At 43.6% G+C, this 13289-nt stretch overlaps 1 long non-coding RNA gene across 1 annotated transcript; it reads right to left on the bottom strand.

Annotated features, from left to right (window-relative positions):
* Positions 1–243: 243 nt before the first annotated feature.
* Positions 244–9817, bottom strand: LOC137062984 (uncharacterized). Its single transcript, XR_010901325.1, has 5 exons — positions 9746–9817; positions 8878–8932; positions 8607–8647; positions 8292–8413; positions 244–659 (listed from the first exon to the last, which is right to left on the bottom strand). It is a non-coding gene; the product is annotated as an uncharacterized lncRNA (long non-coding RNA).
* Between the last annotated feature and the right edge of the window lie 3472 nt (positions 9818–13289).

Here is a 13289-nt window from a genome sequence, read left to right as displayed (position 1 = left end):
CCGTAATCTAACAGTTTTTAATTTGTATGGCTGTTCTGTAATTTCACAAAGTACTGGCAGCAATGGTTCCAACTACAATTCTACTGTATAAAATTTAATATAAATACTGTTTTCTATTTACTCTATTGTCTGATGTCGATTAACATCCCTATGTACCATAATGTTTACAGACATTCCAAACAGACTTTTTACTCAATGGAAAAAATAAAGAAAAAGATTATGGTGTACATTGTTTGCCATTTATTTAAAATAGGTTTTAACAATACATTCATTGCATTTTAAAATGTATTTTCTCTGACTTTCTTTCCTTAAATACTGTTCTAGAGGAACCAGTAGGCAAAAACAGAAACCTTACAAAGAGGCAAAAAACTAAAATTAAAAACAGCCAACATGTCACATCAGCAACCAGGCCAGAGAGGAATTCTGGGTCTGAGAGGAAATCATTGAGAATCAATGGATCAAAAATCCTTGATAGGGCAAAAAATACTGTCAAAACATCCCAAACCTGGTTTTAAAAGAGCTGGCCTGAGAGGAAGTCCAGATCTGAGAGGACATAATCAAGAGAACCAATTGGTGAAAAAACGTAGGAAGAGGCAAAAAAACAGCCAACACGTCCCCCATCAGCTTTTGACAGATCTGGTCTTAGAGGAAATCCAGGTCTGAAAGGAAAGAAAATCAAGAAAATCTTAGTGGTAAAATAAAGCACATGGCAAAAACGTCTCAGGTTACGTATGTAACCCTAGTTCCCTGAGGGAACGAGACGCTGCGTCGAAACGCTGTGAGAACGCCTCTGCGTTAATGCGTCGTGAAGCGCCTGTAGAACCATTCCATCGGAAAAAAGATCGATCGTCGGCGTGATGACGTCATCGACCGGAAGCTATAAAACGTCCGTGCAAACAAACAGGAACTAACTTCTGATAAAGCCTGAAGTAAGTGATCACGGACACGCCGGGAGTATGGCAAAGCGACGCAGCATCTCGTTCCCTCAGGGAACTAGGGTTACATACGTAACCTGAGACGTTCCCTTTCGGGGAACTCGAGCTGCGTCGAAACGCTGTGAGAACGCTTATACCCACAACGCCATAGGACCAAGTGTCTCGTATGTGTGAAGCCGAAGCGCACACGGTTACGAGAGTACCTGTGCCCCAACAGTAGATGCCAGGTCTAGTTCGTAGAACCTGACAAAAGGTAATGAAGATGACCAACCGGCCGTGTTACAGATGTCATGGAGGGAAGCCCCCGACAACAGTGCTTTAGAAGCAGCCATACCCCTGGTAGAATGCGCCCGGGCAGCCAGTGGAGACGGCTGCCCGACCGCCTCATAAGCAAGTGAGATGGCCTCGACCACCCACTTGCTCATTCTCTGCTTAGATACTGGGGCCCCTTTCTTAGGGGGCCCGAAACAGACAAACAGCTAATCAGTTTTCCTCCACAGGGCAGCTCTGTGGACATAAGTATCTAGTGCTCTAACAGGGCACAGCAGATTTAATCCTTCCTGGTCTGACGTCGTGAAAGGAGGAGGACAGAATGCTTGAAGAGTAATGGGGCCCCGTGGGCTCGTAGGAACCTTGGGGACATAACCCGGCCTGGGATGTAGAAATGCTTTCACCATCCCTGGCGCAAACTCTAGACATGAGGGCCCTACAGACAGGGACTGAATATCTCCTATTCTTTTGAGAGATGAAATAGCCAAAAGGAATATAGTCTTGAGGGTGAGGAACTTATCCGACACCTCCTCCAAGGGTTCAAACGGAGGCTCGGACAAGCCCCGCAAAACAATGGCTAAGTCCCATGCTGGGACCCTCGAGTGCATAACAGGCCTCAACCTTAAAGTGCCACAGAGGAAACGTGTAATCAGAGGGTGTCTTCCCAAAGACACTCCACCCAAAGGGACGTGGAAGGCACCCCAGGCCGCCACGTACGCCTTTATTGTGGAGGGGGTCAACCCTGCCGAGAACCTTGCCTGCAGAAACTCCAGCACTGTACCAACCGGGCAGTTAACTGGGTCCCACTGGCGTTCTCTGCACCATGCTGAGAAAAGTTTCCATTTCAGAGCGTACAGTTTCCTCGCGGACGGAGCTCTGGAGTGAAGGATGGTCTCTACGACCTCGGCCGAGAGACCTTCCTCTATGAGCCTAGCCCCCTCAGAGGCCAGGCCCACAGTTTCCACATCTCTAGGCGTGGGTGCAGGAATCTCCCGCCCGCCTGAGAGAGTAGATCCCTCCTGGTCGGAATCTCCATCGGAGAGCCTTCCAGGAGAGATATCAGGTCCGAAGCCATACTCGGGTCGGCCAGTACGGAGCCACTAGAAGTACCTGGGCCCCGTCCCGGCGTACCCTCTCCAGAACTCCTGGAAGCAAGACAATCGGGGGGAAGGCGTACAGAGGTAGCCTCGGCCACTCCTGTACCATGGCATCCAACCCCAGCGGGGCTGGATGGGTCAGAGAAAACCACTGCGGGCAGTGCGAACTCTCCGCCGAAGCAAATAGCTCCCATATACCTTCCATAGGAGCTCCACCACTTCTGGGTGGAGTCTCCATTCCCCGGGCCTCGGCCCCTGCCTCGACAGGCTGTCTGCTTCCTGATTCAGGACCCCCGGGATATATACTGCTCTGACTGACAGCAATTTCCCTTGAGCCCACAGGAGGATCCGATGTGCCAATTTGTCCAACGGACGGGACCTCAGACCCCCCTGGTGATTTATATAGGCGACCAGCGATGTGTTGTCTGACCTGACTAGCACATGGTGGCCCCTGAGGTCGGGCAGGAACTGTTTCAATGCAAGAAACACTGCGAGCATCTCTAGCCGATTTACGTGCCAGTACCGCTGATGTTCCTGCCATAGACCCTGGGATGAGCGACCACTCGTGGTCGCCCCCCCAGCCCGTGAGAGAGGCATCTGTCGTTAGCGTTACGCGACGAACATGAGCCCCTAACACGGGACCCTGAGATAGAAACCCCAGGTTTTTCCACATGACCAGAGCACGTAGGCATCGCCGCGTGACTGTGATCATGCGGAGCGGATTTTCCCTCGGGGAGAATCCCTTTGTTTTGAGCCACCACTGCAGTGGCCTCATGTACAGTAGGCCAAGAGGTATTACATTGGACGCTGCTGCCATGAGACCTAACAGTTTCTGGAACTGTTTCACAGTGACGGCCCGGCCTAGCTTCTGTTCTTTGACTGCTGCCAGGATCGATGCTATGCGTGTTGGCGATAATTGCGCCCGCATTATTACCGAGTCCCAGCTCACACCTAGAAAAGTGGTTCTCTAAGCCGGAGAAAGCACACTCTTCTTGGCGTTCAGCCTCAACCCCAACTTCGACATATGCGCGAGAACAGCATCTCGATGCTGAACCGCCATCTGCTCTGTATTCGCTAGAATCAGCCAGTCGTCGATATACCTCAGTATGCGGATGCCCTGCAGACGCAACGGCGCCAGTTCTGCATCCACACACTTGGTAAATGTGCGGGGTGACAGTGCTAGACCGAAAGGAAGCTAATGTCGGGCGTACGCCCCATCCTTCTTCGGCACGATGAAGTAACGGCTGTAAAACCCAGACTCCCTGCTGGGAGGGGAAACCCTCTCTATAGCCCCTTTTTGCAGGAGTGTCTGTACTTCCTGTACCATTACCAGAGCCTGCTCCGGGCCCACCTCTGTAGGTAGGACACCGCTGAAAGGAGGTGGCCGACTTTTGAATTGAATGCCGTACCCCCTTTCGATTATCTGCAGGACCCAATGAGATATATTTGATTGACGTTTCCACTCGTCTAGAAAATCTACTAAGGGAACCAGCCTCTCGAGGCTGGCCTCTGGTGTACTTTGAGCAACAAGCACAGTGCCCTGAAGCGGCGGACCGGCAGGGAACGACTGACTTGACTGCTCGGGAGCCCCCCGAAGGGGGAGCGGACCACCCTCGAGTGGCCCGCGGGGACCGTCTGCGCCCCGTCATTGCGGCGGGGTTGGCAGCGCGGCCCCCAGAGGGCGCTGCAGGACAACGGGTACCGTAGGCAGAGGTAAACACCGTTTCCCTTCGGAGGGGACTACCCTCAGCGTCCTTTTGTTTCTCCTGCCCTCCGAGGAGGGGGCGGACCACCCTCAGGTGGCCCGCGGAGACCGACTGCGCCCCGGCATTGCGGCGGGGTTGGCAGCGCGGCCCCCAAAGGGTGCCGCAGGGAAAACGGGTACCGTAGGCAGGGGTAAACACCGTTTCCCTACGGGGGGAACCACCCTCAGCGTCCTGGCGCTTCTAGCGTCAGGAACGCTTCGACGAGGCCTTCTTGGCGATCAGGACTGTCCTCAGATCAGCCCTGCCCCTCGAAGGCCTCGCCTGAGAGCGCCGCCCCTCGTCCCCGCGCTGAGGGGGAGTTCGGGTGGCGACGCTCTGTTTTTGTTTTGCCCTGTGCGAGGCGCTCGTCTGGAACCTCTCGGTGACAGTATGGACTGCCCAGATCCCTCAGCAGGTCAGCCTGGTATGCCTGCACGATTGCCATAGTGTGCAGGCATGCAGCCGCCTGACCCGCTGCCGAGTACGCTTTGCCCACCAACGCCGACGTTGTTTTTAGAGGTCTGGTGGGCAAAGACGGGGCTTTAAGGGACGATGCCGAGGAAGGCGAGAGATGGCTCGCGAGCGTCTCTTCAACCTTTGGCATCGCCCCATACCCATACTGTTTCAGCCCAGCGATGTTACTATAGACCGAAGTCTGTGGGCTGAAAACACGGTATGATGCCGGTCTCTTCCAAGACCTTGCAAGATCTTGCAAGACCACACTGATCTTCCACGATCAGTGTGCAAGTCGTGAAAGAACGGCAAGCCCCGCCGCTGAGGCTCTGAAGCGCGAGAAGGCAGGAATCTCTCGTCTAATTTACTTGCACGTTTTCTACCTGCCTCGTATCTCTCGGTTGGCCAGTCGATGTTAAGCCTGGCCACCGCTCGCGTCAGAACCTCAACGAGCTCCTCGAATGCAGGGGACTGAAGTGGCGAGTCTTCAGTCTCGATGCTTTCAACGTCCACCTCCTCAGAGCTGGACAGATGAAGCACCGGCGACTCTCTCAGGGGGGAAGAAACCGCCATGCGTGCTTCCATGCCCCGAGAAGAGCCGCTGGATGGTGCAGGTGAGGGCAGAGATAAGGCAGCGCCTGTCTCTAACCCCTCTGCAACATCCAATTGTGATCCCCACGACTGCAGCCTCCGCTCCGCCTCGGCGGCAGCGGGACCAGAGCCGCGGGGAACACGAGCCGAGGCACCCTCCTCGAAGAGTGCCCGGCGGGAGCGCAGCGTTCTCAGTGGCATACGCTCACAGTGCTCGCAAGCAGCCCCCTCGAGGGCTGCCTGGGCATGCTGCGCTCCCAAGCAGGCTACACAAAGAGAGTGTGTATCCCCACTCGTGATGTAACGTGGGCAGGGATGAACACAACTCTTAAAACTGCTTTCACTCGCCATAATTCTCTATCTATTTTATTTTCTCTTTGTTTTGTTAATATATATGAAATATTTAACAAAAAGGGTGGAAAAACTCTTCAATAGACAGACAAAAACACCAAATAGACAGACAGGTTCACACAGATCGCTTGCTGAAGGCTCAGAAGCTAGTTCCTGTTTGTTTGCACGGACGTTTTATAGCTTCCGGTCGATGACGTCATCACGCCGACGATCGATCTTTTTTCCCATGGAATGGTTCTACAGGCGCTTCACGACGCATTAACGCAGAGGCGTTCTCACAGCGTTTCGACGCAGCTCGAGTTCCCCGAAAGGGAACTAGTGAACTTTTAAAAGAGACATAAAATGATCATGTTAATGAACTAAACTAATCTTAAACAGCAATTGAGTGTGCAGTTTGCTTTGAATGTTTGTTACAGCATAGAGGAAAAACATAAAAAACAATCTTAACAGAAAGATTATGGGGTCAAGACAAGACCAGAAAGTTTAGCTGTGTGTAAAAGAAAGTGATTGTGTTTTTTCCAGTTGGCCGGATAGGAGTACATTTATTTAGTAGATTTAGGAGTATATTATAATTGTGTATATGTAAAGACAGCTGTTAAGTTAAGTTTACAGCAGAATAAGTACATTTGAGAGTACAGGGGGAAAAAAGCTGTAAACCCTCAACCTTTGGGAATTGGTTGGTTCTCTGCATTAGTTGATCATCAAATTTCATCTGATTTTTACCAGTCAAAAGTATAGACAAACACAATTTCCTTAGAGGGATAGTTCACCCCAAAAATTATCATTGTCTTTATCTTACCCCCATGCTACATATACATGACAATCTTTTAAGCCCATACAATCACATTGATTGGCTGCCATTCTTTTGACCCTTAAAAAACACAACAATCTTGATATTAGTTCACAAGACCCAAGTGGATGAATCAATGTCTTCTGAAACCAAACGGTAGGTGTGTAATAAAAATATTAATATTTTTAACTCACTTTATTTTTGTGTTAGAAAAACAAACAAAAAATGAAATGCTAACTAAACTATAAATCATTACTTCCAATCTACTGTCATAAGTAAGTGAGTTGTGAAGCTCATGCGAAATGTCGGTCATCTTTGCTTCTGTGTTACTTCTTGAACAAGCTTTCACAATGCACTTACATCACGTCACAATGTCCCTCTGATAAGTGCTCATATGACAGTAGACTGGAAGCAATGAGTTATTTAATTTAGCATGTTTAGGTTTTCTTTATTTTATTGCACAAACCTATCATTTGGCTTTAAAAGGCATTGATTTATCCACTGGGGTCATATCAATAACATTATATGGACTCAGAGATGGATTTGTTTCCTAAAAATCCAGTTTTGTTTTGTTTTTGTAATAATTGTTCATGATTTACTTGTTTGTTCTGAGCAGTTAAACTGTCCACTGTTCTTCAGAATAAAATCCTCCCCCTGGCACCCTTTATAATAGTTGAGTCCATCAGTAGTTCTCATTGTGAAAAGATGGGTCTTTAAATCATGCAGTCACTATTGTAAAGGGTTCAATTGTGCAGAATATGCTGGAAAACCAAAACTGTGCAGGACATGGTAGATTTTTCTGAAGAACATTGAGCAGGTTAACTGCTCAGATCAAACAAGGCGCTCATGTACAACCATCACAACACAAAAACAACATTTGTGGTTCATAGAGATAACAACAAGGTAGTCACTTACCAAATTAACATTTTTATTACACAGCCCCGAGAGTGTCTAATGGGATGTGTTGAGTAAAGTCATGAAAGATTATAATTGTTTGTGTAGCTAGCTTAAACACTTTGTTTTGTCTATGTGACTAATGAAGATCACATGAAATGTTAAGAACAATGCAGAAAATCATACAATTCCAAAGGGTTCAGATACTTTCTTACCACTGAATATGAATGCAGGTAAAGGATTAGTTCATCGCAAAATGAAAATGTCCTGATAATTTACTCACCCCAATGCCATCCAAGATGTTCATGTCTTTCTTTCTTCAGTGGAAAAGAAATTAAGTGTTTTAAGGTAAACATATCAGGATTTTTCTCCACACAATGGACTTCAATGACAATCAGAATGTTGAAGTCCAAATAAATGCTGTTTCAAAGTGCTTCAAAGGGCTCTCCTCAATCCCAGCTGAGGAATAGAGTCTTATGTAGTGACTCAATCTGTCATTTTCTAAGAAAATTAAAATGTATATACTTTTTAACCACAATTGTTCATCTTGTGCTGGTCTGCAATGTGCCAGGCATTACACCATCACATTGGAAAGGTCAAAGTACTTACCACCCCATTGTTTACTAGTATGGAGAAGGATTATCGTTCACATTTTATTGTATGTTGAATTACATATTTATGGTTTTGTTTTAGTTTATTGTTTAAAATGGTCATTTCGTGTGTATATCCTGGATGTCTAATGATGTCGCGCGAGACCTTTCCGATGTGAGGACGTCATGCCTGGCACGGAGACCAGCACAATATGAACAATTGTGGTTGATAAGTATACACTATTTATTTTATTTTTTTAGAAAATGACAGATGGATTCCTTAGCTGGGAGTCATTTGAAGCACTTAAAAGTCCTTTGAAACATATTTATTTGGACTTCAACATTCTGGTTGCCATTGAAGTCCATTGTGTGGAGCAAAATTCTGAATTTTTTCCCTCAAAAAACGTAATTTTTTTCCCCACTGAAGATAGAAAAGACAGAAAGACTTGGATGGCATTGGGGTGAGTAAATTATCAGGAAATTTTTATTTTGGGATGAACTTATCCTTTAAGCGGTGTTGATTCTTTAAGGAAGCTGCACAAATGTGAGTGTCAGTGGGCATAAAGTTTAGTTACCTAGACGAAATTCCATTCGAAATCGATGAGGTTCCTTAGAGAAGCAACTTTGGGATTGACAGTGGCAGACTTCTTTTCCAGTCTTCTTTGAAACCACCTTGCCTCTGCAGGTCTTAGAACCTCTTTCAGGGTTTATCCCAACACACACACACACACACACACACACCCACACCCACACACACACTTTAAAATAGAAAACTTACAAAAATCTACCTTATCAATTTAAATATTGGATTAAATATACATTTGCTAAATTAAGGAACAATAAAAGAAAATAAACAAATATAAAGGGTACTATAAAAGGTGACAAAATACCTTTGAATGAATTCCAATGTGCCACATGCCTCCTCTGGATACTGAAAATTGAAGACAGAACATTGTAAACATTATTCCAATTGCATTCAGAAATCGTGATTATGCCCTTACAAACAACACGACCCTCTAGTCTAGGGTAATCATCCAGTGTTCAGTACAGTTATCTGCCCTCCCTGAAATGATTTTTTTCTTCAAATTATACAGAACAGTTAAAACAACAGTTTACACAAAAATATACATTTTCTGATAATTTACATGGCGTGAAACTCACCAATGATTAGGGATGCATACGATGTCAGTAAAACTCCGTAACAAGTGATTGATTCCTAGAAAAAAAGAATACAATTATTATTTAATCTTTAACCAAGCAAAGAAATTCGACGTCAGAGCATGGAGAACGTTGCATAGTGAAACCTCAGCTGTTGAAAACTATCTGTCTGCTAAAACGAGTGCAGTCAAGAATATATGCCTCCTCTTTCAAAAACAACCTCTTTGACTTTTAATACTATGTACATGCGAATCTCACAAAAAAGCACGTACTCGGACCATTAAATGAAAAAATGATACATATAACGTTATATATAACGTTAAATATCTATTTTGCATTGGGAATTGTAGCATTACATTATTTGCATGGAAACAGAACAAATTGACCACACAATTTTAATTGCTATCATGGTTCTGGATATTTCGAGTAGTTTTGTAATTATTCTCCATCTTATGCATGATATTAACGTTATGCGAATAACATTAATGCATCTGGTTAGATTAACGTTAGCATCATGTAACATTAACTTACTAAACCAGAAATTCGAGATAAGGGTTAACATTAATGTTACTACACAAGAAAGCCGAAATAATTTCTAAATGGTCACTTAACTCAACCCAGCGAATTCGCAGTAATAACAGTTACTTTACATCGGAGCTCAGAGAACATTCATTAGCAGGCGAAAGGCCTCATGCCGTTGAGAGCTCTGTCTGCAAAATGTGATTAGGGCTCAGTAACTTAGCACAGTCAAAAATAGCTGGTGAAAAAGGCGATTTTACAGATTGGGAGCAACATAATAGAATAACTGCATTCTGCAGTAACTGCAATAACTGCAACTGCAATAACTGCATAATAGAATAAATAAACTCACCTTGAACATTGTCCTTCTTTAAAACCGCCAAGACAGAGGAGTGTTGCTGTTCTTTGACTGCGTCTGCTTTCTGTTTGAAAAAAAAACCCGCGTTGAAGATGCCCCGCCCCCACGTGATATTTTTTACAGGCCAATACTGTTTTTTCCAGGAACAAATGGATTTACACATAAATGCTGTAAATTTACTGCAAGTAATTAATTTATGGAACCTAGACTGTTAATTTACAGGATTAAACTGTTTATTAAAATAACAGTATTTTACTGTTGAAAATCGCCTGTATTTTTACAGCAATTTTTTACAGTGTATGCTTGAACCTATACCGACTAGGCTATTAAAAGAGATGCCTCCAGAGGTCTTTTTATTATTAATTCATCCTTGACATTAGGAAATGTACCAAAAACTTTTAAGTTAGCTATAATTAAACCACTTATTAAAAAAACGCAACTTGATCCTAAAGAATTAGTCAAATACAGGCCAATCTCGAATCTATCGTTTCTATCAAAAATACTAGAAAAGTACGTGTCTTCAGATTTATGTTCCTTTTTGGAAAGAAATTGTATATGTGAGGATTTCTGCTGAGACTGAGACTGCTCTAATTAGAGTTACAAATTATTTATTTTGTAGTTGTATCTCTCTATTAGTGTTACTCGATCTTAGCACTGCATTCAATACTATCAATCACAATATTCTTTTGAATAGATTCGAAAATGATGTTGGTATTAGTGGAACTGCATTGGCATGGTTTAAATCGTACTTATCTGACCGTTATCAGTTTGTAGCAGTAAATGAAGAGATGTCACACCGATCACAATTTCAGTATGGGGGACCGCAAGGCTCGGTGTTAGGACCGTTGCTTTTCACCCTATATATGCTACCACTGGGAGATATCATTAGGAAGCAGGGCATTAGTTTTCATTGTTATGCTGACGATACTCAGCTCTATATTTCCTCACGCCCTGGCAAAACTGGGTGTGCTCTTTGATACCAATCTTTCATTTGAAAGCCACGTTTCTAGCATCTGTAAAACTGCATTCTACCATCTTAAAAATATATCTAAATTACGGCACATGCTTTAAATGCAAAATGCTGAACAATTATTACATGCGTTCATGAGCTCAAGGCTAGATTATTGTAATGTTCTACTGGGTGGTTGCCCTGCTCGCTTAATAAACAAACTCCAGCTAGTCCAAAATGCAGCAGCTCGAGTTCTTACTAGAACCAGGAAGTATGATCATATTAGTCCAGTTCTGTCAACACTGCACTGGCTCCCTATTAAACATTGCATACATTTTAAATGTTTGTCTATTACTTACAAAGCACTGGTTTAGCTCCCCAGTACTTAAGCGGGCTCTTAACACATTATACTCCATCACGTCTATTGCGGTCTCAAAACTCTGGCCAGTTGATAATACCTAGAATATCTAAATCAACTGCAGGCGGTCGATGCTTTTCCTATTTTGCTCCTAAACTCTGGAACAGTCTTCCTAGCATTGTTCGGTAGGCAGACACACTCTGTCAGTTTAAATCAAGACTAAAATCGCATCTCTTTACTATAGCATACACATGTATTTTTTTTTTACATTCCTTATTCAAATCAATTGACTGATTGTTAGGCTGCATTAACTAGGTCAGCCGGCACCGGGAACACTTCCCATAACACCGGATGTACTCCTTACATCATAAAAAGAGTGGAATCCACACCAATGTTAGTCTCTCTGTATATCCCGAGGTTTGCTGCAGTGGGCTGGATCCAGGCCGTGTCCGGATCAGATGGTGGACCTTCGTCTGGACATGACCAGCTCATCCTGGAGTGTCTGGTAAGTCCATGTCAATTGGTGTCTCCTCTGAATTTGCCTCACCGGCACGTCATCCTCAATAAACCCGTTTCCGGCGCAATAACTCCAATCTTTCAAAGTATTCATATTCTTGTGTAAGCGACGCGCCATCCTAAGTTAACCCGTCTCTTGCATGATACCCAAAATTTTGAATATTCCTATCTCATATAATTTATGACTTGCAGGGTTGCCAGAATAATAATTATACACTGTTTAATAATAGGCCAGAGGAGAACTGGCACCCCGACTGAGTCTGGTTTCTCTCAAGGTTTATTTTTCTCCATCATGCCCTAATGGAGTTTTGGATCCTTGCCACTTTCGCCTTTGGCTTGGCTTGCTCAGTTGGGAACACTAAAATGATGATCGAAGTTATTCAACTAAATATACACATTAAATGTATTAATTAGGTCATATTTAATTCTATAAACTATCCAAATCAAACTAGCCAAATCAAATTTTGTTGCAGGATTGTCTGTTTAACACTGTGAAGCTGCTTTGAAACGATCGTCATTGTAAAAGCGCTATCTAAATATATAAAGTTGATTGATATTTATGTTACAATAATTCACATAATGTGCTTTAATTTTGTTTTAGTTTTCTTTTAGATAGACTAGATACTGTTGAGTACTGAATTAAATACTGCGCTGTTAATGGGCCATTTAGGCAGGCATACATGTTATAATGGATTTGAATAATGGCTGTTAAAAAAAACAAAAGATAAATAACAAAAGAATAATGAGGATTACCTCTCATACAGTCAAAAGTTTGAAACGATCGTCGAGTGAGCACATTGTAGCATTAATTGAGCTGTTCTCCTCGCCAGACATTAGACAAAAGACTGCAAACGTGTCTTCAGGCCAACAAACTTATTTGATAAAAATATCTTTAAAACAAATCCAGACATGGTCTTGATTTGAACTAAAGCATGACCACACTTGTGCCTTCACTTTAGTTAGTAACAAGTCGTTATACTACATTCACATAATATTTTTATACATGAAGAAAAATATTTAAAATATTTACATTTTAGATTTTTATGTTTTAGACTATATATCTCTATACTAATAACTGTCTGTGTAATTCTGAGTATTCTGCTGTAAACTATCAAGTGTTGGCTTTCTGAATATATTTTGGTTATGTGTATATTCAGAATACCGTACGAGCTGCTGTCTTTATACTATGAGTATGTCTAAATGCTCCATTTGCCAAATCGGGAGATGACGGGTAAGGAGTTAAGTAATATATAGGTAGTGCAGAATTATTAGGCAAATGAGTATTTTGACCACATCATCCTCGTTATGCATGTTGTCTTACTCCAAGCTGTATAGGCTGGAAAGCCTACTACCAATTAAGCATATTAGGTGATGTGCAGCTCTGTAATGAGAAGGGGTGTGGTCTAATGACATCAACACCCTATATGAGGTGTGCATAATTATTAGGCAACTTCCTTTCCTTTGGCAAAATGGGTCAAAAGAAGGACTTGACAGGCTCAGAAAAGTCAAAAAATAGTGAGATATATTGCAGAGGGATGCAGCAGTCTTAAAATAGCCAAGCTTCTGAAGCGTGATCATCGAACAATCAAGCGTTTCATTCAAAATAGTCAACAGGATCGCAAGAAGCGTGTGGAAAAACCAAGGCGCAAAATAACTGCCCGTGAACTGAGAAAAGTCAAGCGTGCAGCTGCCAAGATGCCACTTGCCACCAGTTT

Source organism: Pseudorasbora parva, chromosome 23 (genome assembly GCF_024679245.1).
Source record: "Pseudorasbora parva isolate DD20220531a chromosome 23, ASM2467924v1, whole genome shotgun sequence".
NCBI lineage: Eukaryota > Metazoa > Chordata > Actinopteri > Cypriniformes > Gobionidae > Pseudorasbora > Pseudorasbora parva.
Note: the sequence above shows the minus strand (reverse complement) of the source record. Positions and strands in the feature narration are given on the sequence as shown.